Raw genomic sequence first — 12,189 nt, 5'->3', positions numbered from 1 at the left:
ATAGGCACGCGCCAGTACACCCAGCTATTTTTTTTTTTTTTTCATATTTTTAGTAGAGATGGGGTTTCACCATGTTGGCCAGGATGGGCTTGATCTCCTGACCTCGTGATCCACCTGTTTCAGCTTCCCAAAGAGCTGGCATTACAGGTGTGAGCCACCATGCCCGGCGTGTCTGCCTTCTTGAGCATAATGTTTTGAGGCTTATACAAGTTGTAGTATGTATCAATCCTTCCTTCCTTCTTATGTCTGAATAATATGCCATTGTATTTATATACCACAGTTTATTTAGCCATTCATCTATTAATGGAATTTGGATTGTTTCCACTTTTTGACTGTTATAAATAGTGCTGCTATCAACGTGCATGTACAAGTATTTTTTTAAGTGCTTGTTTTCAGTTCTTTGGGGTATATACCTAAGTGAAATTACTGAGTCATATTCTATATTTAGTTCTATATTCTATATTTAGTTCTATGTTTAGCTTATTGAGGAACAGCCAAACTGTTTTTCACAGCAGGTGTGCCATTTTACATTCCCACCAGCAATACAAGAGGATTTGAATGTCTCCTTATCCTAACACTTGTTGTTTTCCATTTAAAAAAATTATAGCCATCCTGGTGGTGAAGCGGTATCTTATTGTGATTTTATTTGCATTTCTCTAATGACTCTTTTTTTTTTCTTTTTTTTTTTTTTTGAGGCTGAGTCTTACTCTGTCCCCCAGGCTGGAGTGCAGTAGCACAATTTCGGCTCATTGCAACTTCCGCCTCCCGCGTTCAAGCAATTATCCTGCCTCAGCGTCCTGAGTAACTGGGACTACAGGTGTGTGCCACTACACCAGCTAATTTCTGTATTTTTATTATAGTTTCACCATGTTGGCCAGGCTGGTCTTGAACTCCTGACCTCATGTGATCTGCCCATCTTGGCCTCCCAAAGTGCTGGGATTACAGGCGTGAGCCACTGCACCCAGCTGACATTGAGCATTTTTTCACATATTTATTTTTTCATTGGGTTATTTGTCTTTTTTTTGTTGAATCATACCCCCTTCATTTTTTTTTTTTTTTTTTTTTTTTTTTTGAGACGGAGTCTGGCTCTGTCACCCAGGCTGGAGTGCAGTGGCGCGATCTCGGCTCACTGCAAGCTCCGCCTCCTGGGTTTACGCCATTCTCCTGCCTCAGCCTCCCGAGTAGCTGGGACTACAGGCGCCCGCCACCTCGTCCGGCTAGTTTTTTGTATTTTTTAGTAGAGACGGGGTTTCACCGTGTTAGCCAGGATGGTCTCGATCTCCTGACCTCGTGATCCGCCCGTCTCGGCCTCCCAAAGTGCTGGGATTACAGGCTTGAGCCACCGCGCCCGGCCACCCCCTTCATTTTTAAAGGATGTTTTCACTGGATATAGCAATCAGAATTGACAGTCTTTTCCCACAACACTTGAACAATTTTGTGCCACTTCCCTCTGGCCTCCATGACTTCTGATGAGAAATTGTCTTTCTAACTTGGTTGAACATGGGAGAAAACCCAACAAAACAACAAAATTAAAAAGAAAAAGAGAAAGAAATCTGCTTTTATTCAAATTGCTTTCCCCTCACTGCATTCAATATTTTTTCTTTGTCTTTAGCTTTCAGCAGTTTGACTATGATGTGTGTCTTAGTTCATTTAGTGTTACTATAAAGGAATACCTGAGGCTGGGTAATTTATAAAGAAAAATGGTTTATTTGGGTCGTGATTCTGATGGCTGGAAAGTTCAAGATTGGGCATCTATATTTGGTGAGGGCCTCAGATTGCTCCCAACCGTAGTGGAAGGTGAAGAGAAGTTGGTTTGGGCAGAGATCAATGGCAAGAGAAGAGGAAAGAGAAGAGGTAGATGACATGCTCTTTTTAACAACCAGTCCTTGCAAGAACTAAAAGTGAGAACTCATTTGTCCGTGAGGGAGGGCATTAATCTATTCATGAGGGATCCACCCTGATGACCCAAATACCTCCCGTTTGGCCCCACTTCCAATATTGGGGATCAAATATCAACATAAGTTTTGGAGGGGACAAACATCCAAACTATTACAATGTGCCTTGGCCTGAAGTAGTTTGGATTTATCCTGTTAGGAGTTCATTCAGCTTCTTGAATTTGTAAGTTTATCCCTGTACCAAATCCTTTGGTACTTTTTTTGTCATGTTCTCTTCCTCTTCTCCTTCCAGGAATTTGCTGATGCAAATGTTAAATCTTTTTTTTTTTTTTTTTTTTTTTGGAGACTGAGTCTCGCTCTTTCACCAGGCTGGAGTGCAGTGGCACGATCTTGGCTCACTGCAACATCCGCCTCCCAGGTTCAAGTGATTCTCCTGCCTCAGACTCCCCAGAAGCTGGGACTATAGGCACGCGCCACCACGCCTAGCTATTTTTTGTATTTTTAGTAGAGATGGGGTTTCACCATGTTGGCCAGGATTGTCTTGATCTCTTGACCTCGTGATCCCCCCACCTTGGCCTCCCAAAGTGCTAGGATTACAGGCATGAGCTACTGTGCCCAGCCTAAAGCTTTTGTTATAATCTCACAGGTCCCTGAGGCTCTCGGCTCATTTTTTCCCCCAGTATATTTTGTTTGTTTTTCAGATTGAGTTTTGTTTTGTTTTGTTTTTGAAACAGGGTCTTACTGTGTTGCCCAGGCTGGGGTGCACTGGCACGATCTTTGCTTACTACAACCTCTGCCTCCCAGGTTCAAGCCTCAGCCTCCCAAGTAGCTGGGATTATACGTGTGTGCCACCATGCCCGGCTAATTTTTCTTGGATTTTTAGTAGAGATGGGGTTTTGCCATGTTGGCTAGCCTGGTCTTGAACTCCTGGCCTCAAGTGATCTGCCTGCTTCAGTGTCCCAAAGTGGTGGGATTACAGGCATGAGCCATTGTGCCTTGTCCAGATTGAGTAATTTCTACTGTTCTTTCAGCTCACTTATTCTTTCCTTAGGGGGTAGCCTCATTACCACTCACTGAGTTTGGGTGAAAATCCTGACTCTCTATTAAGTTTCTTCTGCTACCACCCCAACAGGAAAGGGAAGGGATGACTCCTGATATACTTGCTGGTGGTAGAAGTCTAGGCAGCCCATTCAGTCTTTGCCGGAATAGGAGAGGACAAGCCACAGTTTGTTTCTGCATTTGGCTGGAATAGAGCAATTATTGTCTAAAAGTTTTCTGTTTTGCTAGACTGCCTCATTCCTAATCCTTTGGCTAGAGATAACAAACTTTTGTTAGGGATTTTTTAGGCTGCTCCTATTGAGATTTCCAGGTTGCTGATTCCTTCAGCTCCAAGTATGGGGTATATGAGGCAAAAAGAAAGTCCACAGAAATCAGCATTGTGTCCTGCCTTTGTTTCTGGGGCTCCTAACTGGTCTACCTCCTTCTCTCCACATTTCAGTCTTCTTAGGGTTGTTTTTTTTTTTTTTTTTTTTTTTTTTTTTTGAGACGGAGTCTCGCTCTGTCGCCCAGGCTGGAGTGCAGTGGCCAGATCTCAGCTCACTGCAAGCTCCGCCTCCCGGGTTCCTGCCATTCTCCGGCCTCAGCCTCCCGAGTAGCTGGGACCACAGGCGCCGCCACCTCGCCCGGCTAATTTTTTGTGTTTTTAGTAGAGACAGGGTTTCGCCGTGTTAGCCAGGATGGTCTCGATCTCCTGACCTTGTGATCCGCCCGTCTCGGCCTCCCAAAGTGCTGGGATTACAGGCTTGAGCCACCGCGCCCGGCCGGGTTGTTTTATATATAATGTCCAGGGAGGAGGACTAGGGAAGATCACATCTACTCAATCCTCCCTGATCCATTCTCTTTTATTCACTTGTTCATATGCCCATCACCACGCCCAGCCTAGGTGTATTTTTATATTTTCAATACCTAGTCTGGCACATGATCTGTAAATGTTTTTAAAAAGGAAAACAGGCCAGGGGCAGTGGCTCATGCCTGTAATCCCAGCACTTTGGGAGGCTGAGGCTGGCAGATCACCTGAGGTCAGGAGTTTGAGACCAGCCTGGCCAATATGGTGGAACCCCGTCTCTACTAAAAATACAAAAATTAGCTGGGCGTGGTGATGGGCATCTGTAGTCCCAGCTACTTGGGAGGCTGAGGCAGGAGAATCGCTTTAACCCAGGGGTGGAGGTTGCAGTGAGCTGAGATCACGCCACTGCACTTCAGCCTGGGCGACAGAGCAAGACTGTCTTAAAAAAAAAAAAAAAAAAAAAAAGGAAAATAGAACTCAGAGTGAAGTGAATGAATCACACTCCTTCCTCATCCACCATTATTGCTGGCAAGAGGAGGAGGCTTAATCCTGTCTTGGTGCTTTGACGAGATTCTTTCTGGTGCTTTCATGTTGAGACAAGTGGCTAGCTCCCATAGCTCATAGTTTTCTTCCTCCCTCCTTTCTTAACAAAAAATTACCAGCAGGTGGCAGAATAATTGATGAAAAAGTACTGTTGACCAAAACAAGAGGCTGACTTCCTCTGCAACATAGAAAAATAAATTCTGCTACCTTGTCCCCACCCTGGGTGAGATCCCAAGATGTTGTTTTGAAGGTTAGATGCTTTTTGTTTTTCAGCCTTTGTCCAGTGAAAACTGCTAGGGTAAAAGGAAGTGGGCTCTGTTAGGCTCCTTGGTGACACAACAGTATTCTTGTTGTCTTTGTGAAAATAAATGTCTAGCATTTAGTTACTTGTCTTCCTAATTTATGGCATTTAAACCTATAGAAAGGTGGAGACTGGATGAGTGGAAGATTTAAACAATGTTTCTTATGGAGACTGGATGAGTGGAAGATTTAAACAATGTTTCTTAACGTTTTAACATTGATATTTCAAAAGCAAAACAAGACCAGGCTTGGTGGTTTATACCTGTAATCCCAGCACTTTGGGAGGCGGAGGTGGGAGGATCGTGTAAGCCCAGGAGTTTGAGACCAGCCTGGGCAATACGGTGAGGCCTAGTATCTCTGCTACCACACACACAAAATTAGCTGGGTGTGGTGGCTGGAACCTGTAGTCCCAGCTACTCAGGAGGCTGAGGTAGGAGCTCACCACTGCACTACAGTCTGGGCAACAAAGTGGGACCATGTCTCAAAACAACAACTACCAGAATCCCCCCAAACTCCATATCTCACCATCCATTTTTTTTTTTCTGTCAGGCCCTGCTGATATACACACGTCAGTGATGATTCAATCTTTCAATTTTTAAATTCATTATCAAAAGTATTTTCTGATGTAAGAGTGTGTTTGAGGAGTGGGGTTGCTTTTAAAAATTTCTGCTTGAACTCATGGGCACAGAATTCATCACTTGGGGTCATCTGACCAAAAAAGACCTGAAGGGGAGGCTTTTAATTGTTTCATTTTTCCTCAACCTTTTATTTTTTTAAAACTTCAAGCTTACAGAAAAACTGTAAGTACAATATAGTGAACACAATTCACTAAGATTTTTTTCTTTATTATTATTATTATTATTGTTGTTGTTGTTGTTGTATTTTTGGTACAGACAGGATTTCACCCTGTTTCCCAGACTGATTTCAAACTCCTGAGCTCAAAGCAATCCACCCGCCTCAGCCTCCCAAAGTGCTGGGATTACAAGCTTGAGCCACCGTATCCAGCCCGCATTTGCTTTCTTTTCTCGCTCATGAAGTTAATTTGCAACACATTAACGCATGCACCCCAGTTTTCTTTCTCTTCACTCCCTCTTTTCCTTCCTCGCAATTTTTATTTTGTGTTGCTCTTGTCGCCCAGGCTGGGTGCAATGGCGCCATCTCAGCTCACTGCAACCTCTGCCTCCCGGGTTAAAGCGATGCTCCTGCCTTAGCCTCCGGAGTAGCTGGGATTACAGGCGGGCGACACCATGCCTGGCTAATTTTGTATTTTTAGTGGAGACAGGATTTCACCTTGTTGGCCAGGTTGGTCTCGAACTTCTTTTTTTTTTTTTTTTTTTTTTTTGAGACGGAGTCTCGCTCTGTCGCCCAGGCTGGAGTGCAGTGGCGCAATCTCGGCTCACTGCAAGCTCCACCTCCTCCCGGGTTCACGCCATTCTCCTGCCTCAGCCTCCCGAGTAGCTGGGACTACAGGCCCCCGCCCCTGCGCCCGGCTAATTTTTTCTTTTTTTTTTTTTTTGAGACGGAGTCTCGCTGTGTCTCCCAGGCTGGAGTGCAGTGGCGTGATCTCGGCTCACTGCAAGCTCCGCCTCCCGGGTTCACGCCATTCTCCCACCTCACCCTCCCAAGTAGCTGAGACTACAGGCGCCCGCCACCACGCCCGGCTAGTTTTTTGTATTTTTAGTAGAGACGGGGTTTCACCATGTTAGCCAGGATAGTCTCGATCTCCTGACCTCGTGATCCACCCGCCTCGGCCTCCCAAAGTGCTGGGATTACAGGCTTGAGCCACCGCGCCCGGCAATTTTTTCTATTTTTAGTAGAGACGGGGTTTCACCATGGTCTGGATCTTCTGACCTTGTGATCCGCCCACCTCGGCCTCCCAAAGTGCTGGGATTACAGGCGTGAGCCACCACGCCCGGCTGGTCTCGAACTTCGGACCTCAGGTGATCTGCCTGCCTCAGCCTCCCAAAGTTCTGGGATTACAGGTGTCTGAGGCACCGCGCCTGGCTTCCTCATGGTTTTTTTTTTGTTTTTTTTTGTTTTTTTTTTTTTTTGAGACGAAGTTTCTCTCTTGTTGCCCAGGCTGGAGTGCAATGGTGCAATCTCTGTTCACTGCAACCTCCGCCTCCCGGGTTCAAGTGATTCTCCTGCCTCAGCCTCCCGAGTAGCTGGGACTACAGGCACTCGCCACCACGCCTGGCTATTTTTTGTATTTTTAGTAGAGACGGGGTTTCACCATGTTGGCCAGAATGATCTTGATCTCTTGACCTGGTGATCTGCTCGCCTCGGCCTCCCAAAGTGCTGGGATTACAGGCGTGAGCCACCGCGCCCGTGACCTCGTGAGTTTTAAAGGTTCAAGACCCTGAGCTTCTCTTAGTCTCCCACTAGTGAGTTGAGCTCAGATCCTGCTGAGCACCAAGTACCTGTTGGCCGAGTGATTTTCACTTGTCAGTAATATTTGTTTTAACAGTTTGGCCTACAATTCACACGACATGAAAAAAAGGTACAGTGGGCCCAGGATCTCCTAGTGTTACTCTCATGACGTCCTTTATATTCCTTAAGTAAAAGTTCCTGGTTGTTTTTGGCAAAGACGTAGCTGGGTCTCTACTTTTCTAATGGTCACAATTCAGGAAATCACTGCAACTACAAGGAGGTGAGCTTCCTCTCTGTCTCACCCTCTTCTCTCCGGACGTTCTTCTCTGGTCTTGGAGACTGTAATCACGTGTACGCGATGCTCCCTAGGCTCTGAGAGCCGGGCTGGAGAATTCTTTCACAGTGTTTTCTACTCCAGGAAAGAAGTACCGGGAAGAAGCCCCAACATAGGAAAGGCCCAGTATGGAAGTATCTCAGAATCTAGGCAGTGAAAAATAATATGTAAAAGAATAAGTGGAAATAAACGTTTAGTTAGAATCATATAATTTTTTTTTTTTTTAAGGAAGGATCTAGCCCTGTCATCAAGCTGCAGTGTAGTGGCGCGATCACGGCTCACTGCAACCTCTGCCTAGAGCGATCGGGCCTCCCGGGTGGATGGGACTACAGGCAAGCGCCACCAAGCCCGGCTACTTTTTTTGTGCTTTCGATGCGATGGAGCCCGGGTTTGCCACTTTGCCCAGGCTGGTCTCGAACTCGTGAACTGAAGCAATCTGGCCACTTTGACCTCAGTGTTTCAGGAGTTACAGGCATGAACCACAGCACTTAGTAGAATCATATATTTGTAATAGAAACTCCTTAACAGCTTCCCTGGTGGTCTAGTGGTTAGGATTCGGCGCTCTCACCGCCGCGGCCCGGGTTCGATTCCCGGTCAGGGAAGAAACGACTTACTTTTTCTGCTTTTCCCTCAGGATCTTTTAAATAAACGTTATCTGCTAGTCAATCTCCCCCATCCCACTAAAATCTGAAATACAGAAAATGTAAAAAAATACAAATAAATCGCTCACAATTCTATCACCTAAAGACCACTCTTAATATCTAGATTTTGAAACAACGTGGATGTATGCTATACGTACTATTTTATCTCCAGCTGTTTTTGTTGTTGTTGAGACGGAGTTTCGCTGTCTTTGTCCCAGGCTAGAGTGCAGTGGCGCGATCTCGGTTCACTGCAAGCTCCGCCTCCCGGATTCAAGCGATTCTCCAACCTTAGCCTCCCAAGTAGGTGGGATTACAGGCCTGCGCTACCACGCCCGGCTAATTTTGTATTTGTAGTAGAGACGGGGTTCACCATATTGGTCAGGCCGGTCTCGAACTCCTGACCTCAGGTGATCCACCCTCTTCTGCCTTCCAAAGTGACGGGATTATAGGCATGAGCTACCATACTCGGCCAACACCAGCTATTTTTAAGGTTAACAATATATTTCTAACACTTTGCAGTGGAAATAAATATCCTTCAGTAACGTATTTTCTTTCCATTTAATTACTGAATTTTCGAAAAGGTCATATATTTACATGGTTTAGGATTCAAATATGCAAAAGGACAGAACTGATAAACCTGACTTTAACCTCTACCATTTATTTTCTCTCTAATGATGTAACCGCTGTTAAGTTTCTTAATTATAATGTTAGAGATGTTTTATGCAAATGCAAGTACATGCATATATACATACGTATATATATTTAAACATTCTCTCCCCCTTGTACAAATGGAAGTAATCGATACATACTTTCTGCACTTTGCCTTTTCCATTTAACAGTATATTTTAGAAGTACTTACAGATTAGACATGAAGAACTTCCTTATTCTTTCTTCTGGCATATAGCATTCCGTTGTATGGATTTTCCGTAATTAGTTTAGCCAGCTTCCTACTATAGACACTTAGGTTATTTCTAGCTCTTTGCTGTTTGGAAAAAAAAAAAAAAATGTTGTCGTATATGGTCTTGTACATATGTAATTTTGCCCATGTGTGGAATAAATGCCCAGGAAACTAGAATTGACTTTTCTTAAAGCTGTGAAACAAGATACTACCACAGAATTTTCAATGGGAGAAATTCTAGAGAGCTTCCTTTTAATTTTCCTCTTGTAGGTTTTTCCTGCAGTCTAAATTTCTTAGTCCAGAAATAAACGGGAAACCCAAACCTGGTTATTTAGTTCTCATAAATAAAGGAAGGAGTTTCGTTTCAGAAGCGTTGGTGGTATAGTGGTGAGCATAGCTGCCTTCCAAGCAGTTGACCCGGGTTCGATTCCCGGCCAACGCAATTTTGGTCTTTTTCCTCTCAGCTTTTTAGACTGAGTAGGCCTGGAAACCGAGCAAAGCAGGGAACAGAGGAAAAGAGCTTTTGACAACTTTTGTGTCCTGCGTCTGCACCAGTATGGTCTGTCCCTCCCACAGCAAACATCTGTATTTTGATAACTGCACGTGCGAGCCAAGCCCATCTGATGGGTTCGGCCGCCAGCGTCGCCTGAGTTAACAATAACTCTCCTTCTAGGGGTCTAGGGAAGTGTCTGAAATAGAGGCTGGTTGGGTTTGTTTTTCTGAATCTGCAGAGGTGGCTCTGATATACTGATGAGTGAAGATGAGGAAGTCAGCACAAGCTCCCACAATGCCAGCGAGAGAGTACGCAGCGCTTCTTGTGCCTGTGATGGAAGCAAGAAATAATTAAGACGGGGCTCTCATCCCCTCCCCAGCTCACTTAGCTCCGTTTTTCTTCCGCTTCCACCATTCTGGGAAGAGAAACCTCAATTCCATGGTACAGGCTGCAGATGTAATTTGTAAAATCCTTCGAGGCTGCCCCTCGCATCCCTGGGCTTGATTGATTCTTTGGAGGGGGAAGAGGGGAATGGAGGCGGAGAGGCGAGAGGCGACGTGGTCCCTGGTTGCAGCTGACGTCAGGACCTGGGCCCGCCGCCGCCCGGCGGAGCGGGTGGTGCTACAGCTATCATCAAGGGATTTAGCGTCTAAGAACTGATTCGGGTGTTGGAGCTTCGAGGTTGCAGAATGGAAAAGTTTGGAATTGATTGATGTGGACCTCACGCACCTGCCAAATAGTAGCACGAAACAGCCATTCCTCTTTCAAGAGGCATTAAATCCAGCTACAGTGCGCCGCCTTGCTGGTGGCTCGCCGTGATCGTATAGTGGTTAGTACTCTGCGTTGTGGCCGCAGCAACCTCGGTTCGAATCCGAGTCACGGCACATTACTCCTAACTTGCTTTGGTGGCCTTTCTTTTTCTTTTTTTTTTTAATCCACTCTTTTAAAAGAGTTACATGCTTGTAATTCTGCTTTTGCTTAAGGCATCCCCGCGGAAGTGCAGCCCACAAATTCGGTGAATAACAACAGCTCCAGGCCGACGTGGTGGCTCCCGCCATTAGGTAATCCCAGCAGCTTTGTGAAGTCTCGGAGGCGGGAGAATCCCTGGAACCCAGAAGTTCGCGACCAGCTTGAGACGCCTCCACGCACGCTTAGAAAAAAATTTTTTTAAAGATGGTGGCGGGCGCTTTTGGTCCCAGCTACTTAGGGAGGGTGAGGTGGGAGCATCGCTTGAGCCCGGGAAGTAGAGGCTGCAATGAACTATGATCTCGCCACTGCACTCCAGCCTGGGCAACAGAGCGGAACTCTGTCTCAAACAACAATAGTTCCAGTTGGCTCACACTGCGGCTCGCCCACCAAGGCGCTAGGCAGCCCAGGCGGGAAGCTTTAGAGCAGTATGGAGGCCCACGGAGCTGGGACCACGGCTGTTCTTTCGGCCTTCACCTGAGCAGAGGAGAGGACCCTTCCCTGGTGACTCTGGAACTCAGTGCCTCTTCCAGGATGGAGAACTAAAATGCTTTGCAGAGAGGTCTTTGCACCTCTCATCTGAGTTTCCTCGGGCTCTTTCGCACCCTCCTCTGAAGTCGGTGAGGAGGTTCCCTCAGTGGAAGGAATCTGCGGAAACACTAAGGTTTCAGACAGGATTCGTGATTCCCGAGTCTTCCGCGAGCCTTCCTGGCTGTCTGCAGCCCCCATCGCTCTCTAAACCTCGGATTCCTCCGTGGCAAAAAGCTATCATGAAAAGGCTATTGCCGTGTCCACCAGTCCTAGATCCTGAAACTTCTTTCACAGGAAATAATATACAATTAGATCATACAACCTCTACATCAGTGGAAAATGATTTCATATAGGAAGCACGAGCTAACGGTTGCCCGGCTAGCTCAGTCGGTAGAGCATGAGACTCTTAATCTCAGGGTCGTGGGTTCGAGCCCCACGTTGGGCGCTGCGATTTTATTTAACCCTCTCGGTTTGCTACCATAGAAACATGAAGTTCTAAATCGCCACAGCGGCTACTGTCCTTATATGGTAACTGACTCCAGAAATCGTCTCCATTCACCCCAAATTCATCAAGAAAACAGGAATCTGGGCCAGGCGCGGTGGCTCACGCCTGTAATCCCAGTACTTTGGGAAGCCAAGGCGGGCGGATCACCTGAGGTCAGGAGTTCGAGACCAGCCTCAACATGGAGAAACCCCGTCTCTACTAAAAATACAAAATTAGCCGGGCGTCGTGGTGCATGCCTGTAATCCTAGCTACTCGGGAGGCAGAGGCAGGAGAATTGCTTGAACCTGGGAGGCGGAGGTTGCGGTAAGCCGAGACCAGGCCATTGCGCTCTGTCTCAAAAAAAAAAAAAAAAAAAAAAAAAAAAAGAGAAAAGAGGAATCTGGGGATTCTAGTGTCTGTAGTGACCACGTACTTCTAATCCACGATGGGTTTCTCAACTGGGCAAAGGCAGACAAGCTGAGCATCTCTGAGGAGAGTCCTAAACCACTCCGACAGTGCTCCACGGAGAACAGCCTTAGGACGGCTCCAGAGGGAAATACTGGTTCTCTTTTTGTTGGTGGGAAATTTTGAATGGGGTTTTGAAAGGCCTTTGTAGTGAGTTAAAATATTCTCAGCTAGGTGTTAGGGAGCATCTGTTTGCTTTTTAGGTTTTGAAGCCTTCATCAGCCGCAAAGGTCTGTAAAATACAACCAGTTTAGGAAGGTCAGGAAAGAGAGGAGAGGGCTCTAGATAAGAAGTTGAGGAGGCGGAGGAGAGAAGCGGAAGAGCAAAGAAAAGGAGGAGCAAAGACAAACGGGTAGGGCAGCGAGTAGGGAGTTTACAGTTGCAGTCTTATTTGATGAGTATAGGCTGCCACTCCAGAGTGCT

General features: G+C 46.1%; 1 long non-coding RNA gene and 4 other non-coding genes across 6 annotated transcripts; 4 read left to right on the top strand and 1 right to left on the bottom strand.

Annotated features, from left to right (window-relative positions):
- Positions 1–7,111: 7,111 nt before the first annotated feature.
- On the bottom strand, positions 7,112–9,853 carry LOC135968007 (uncharacterized). Of its 2 annotated transcripts, none has more exons than XR_012415957.1 (2): positions 8,789–9,853; positions 7,112–7,434 (listed from the first exon to the last, which is right to left on the bottom strand). It is a non-coding gene; the product is annotated as an uncharacterized lncRNA (long non-coding RNA). The 2 variants fall into 2 exon arrangements; XR_010582426.2 differs by lacking the exon at positions 8,789–9,853 and adding an exon at positions 8,088–8,179.
- On the top strand, positions 7,819–7,890 carry TRNAE-CUC (transfer RNA glutamic acid (anticodon CUC)). Its single transcript has one exon. It is a non-coding gene; the product is annotated as a tRNA-Glu (tRNA).
- On the top strand, positions 9,198–9,269 carry TRNAG-UCC (transfer RNA glycine (anticodon UCC)). Its single transcript has one exon. It is a non-coding gene; the product is annotated as a tRNA-Gly (tRNA).
- Positions 9,854–10,132: 279 nt separating the features above from the next.
- TRNAH-GUG (transfer RNA histidin (anticodon GUG)) lies at positions 10,133–10,204 on the top strand. The gene has a single exon. It is a non-coding gene; the product is annotated as a tRNA-His (tRNA).
- A 985-nt stretch (positions 10,205–11,189) lies between these two features.
- On the top strand, positions 11,190–11,262 carry TRNAK-CUU (transfer RNA lysine (anticodon CUU)). The gene has a single exon. It is a non-coding gene; the product is annotated as a tRNA-Lys (tRNA).
- The last annotated feature ends 927 nt before the right edge of the window (positions 11,263–12,189 follow it).

Source organism: Macaca fascicularis, chromosome 1 (assembly GCF_037993035.2).
Source record: "Macaca fascicularis isolate 582-1 chromosome 1, T2T-MFA8v1.1".
Taxonomy (NCBI): Eukaryota; Metazoa; Chordata; class Mammalia; order Primates; family Cercopithecidae; genus Macaca; species Macaca fascicularis.
This window is presented reverse-complemented; position numbering and strand designations above follow the sequence as displayed.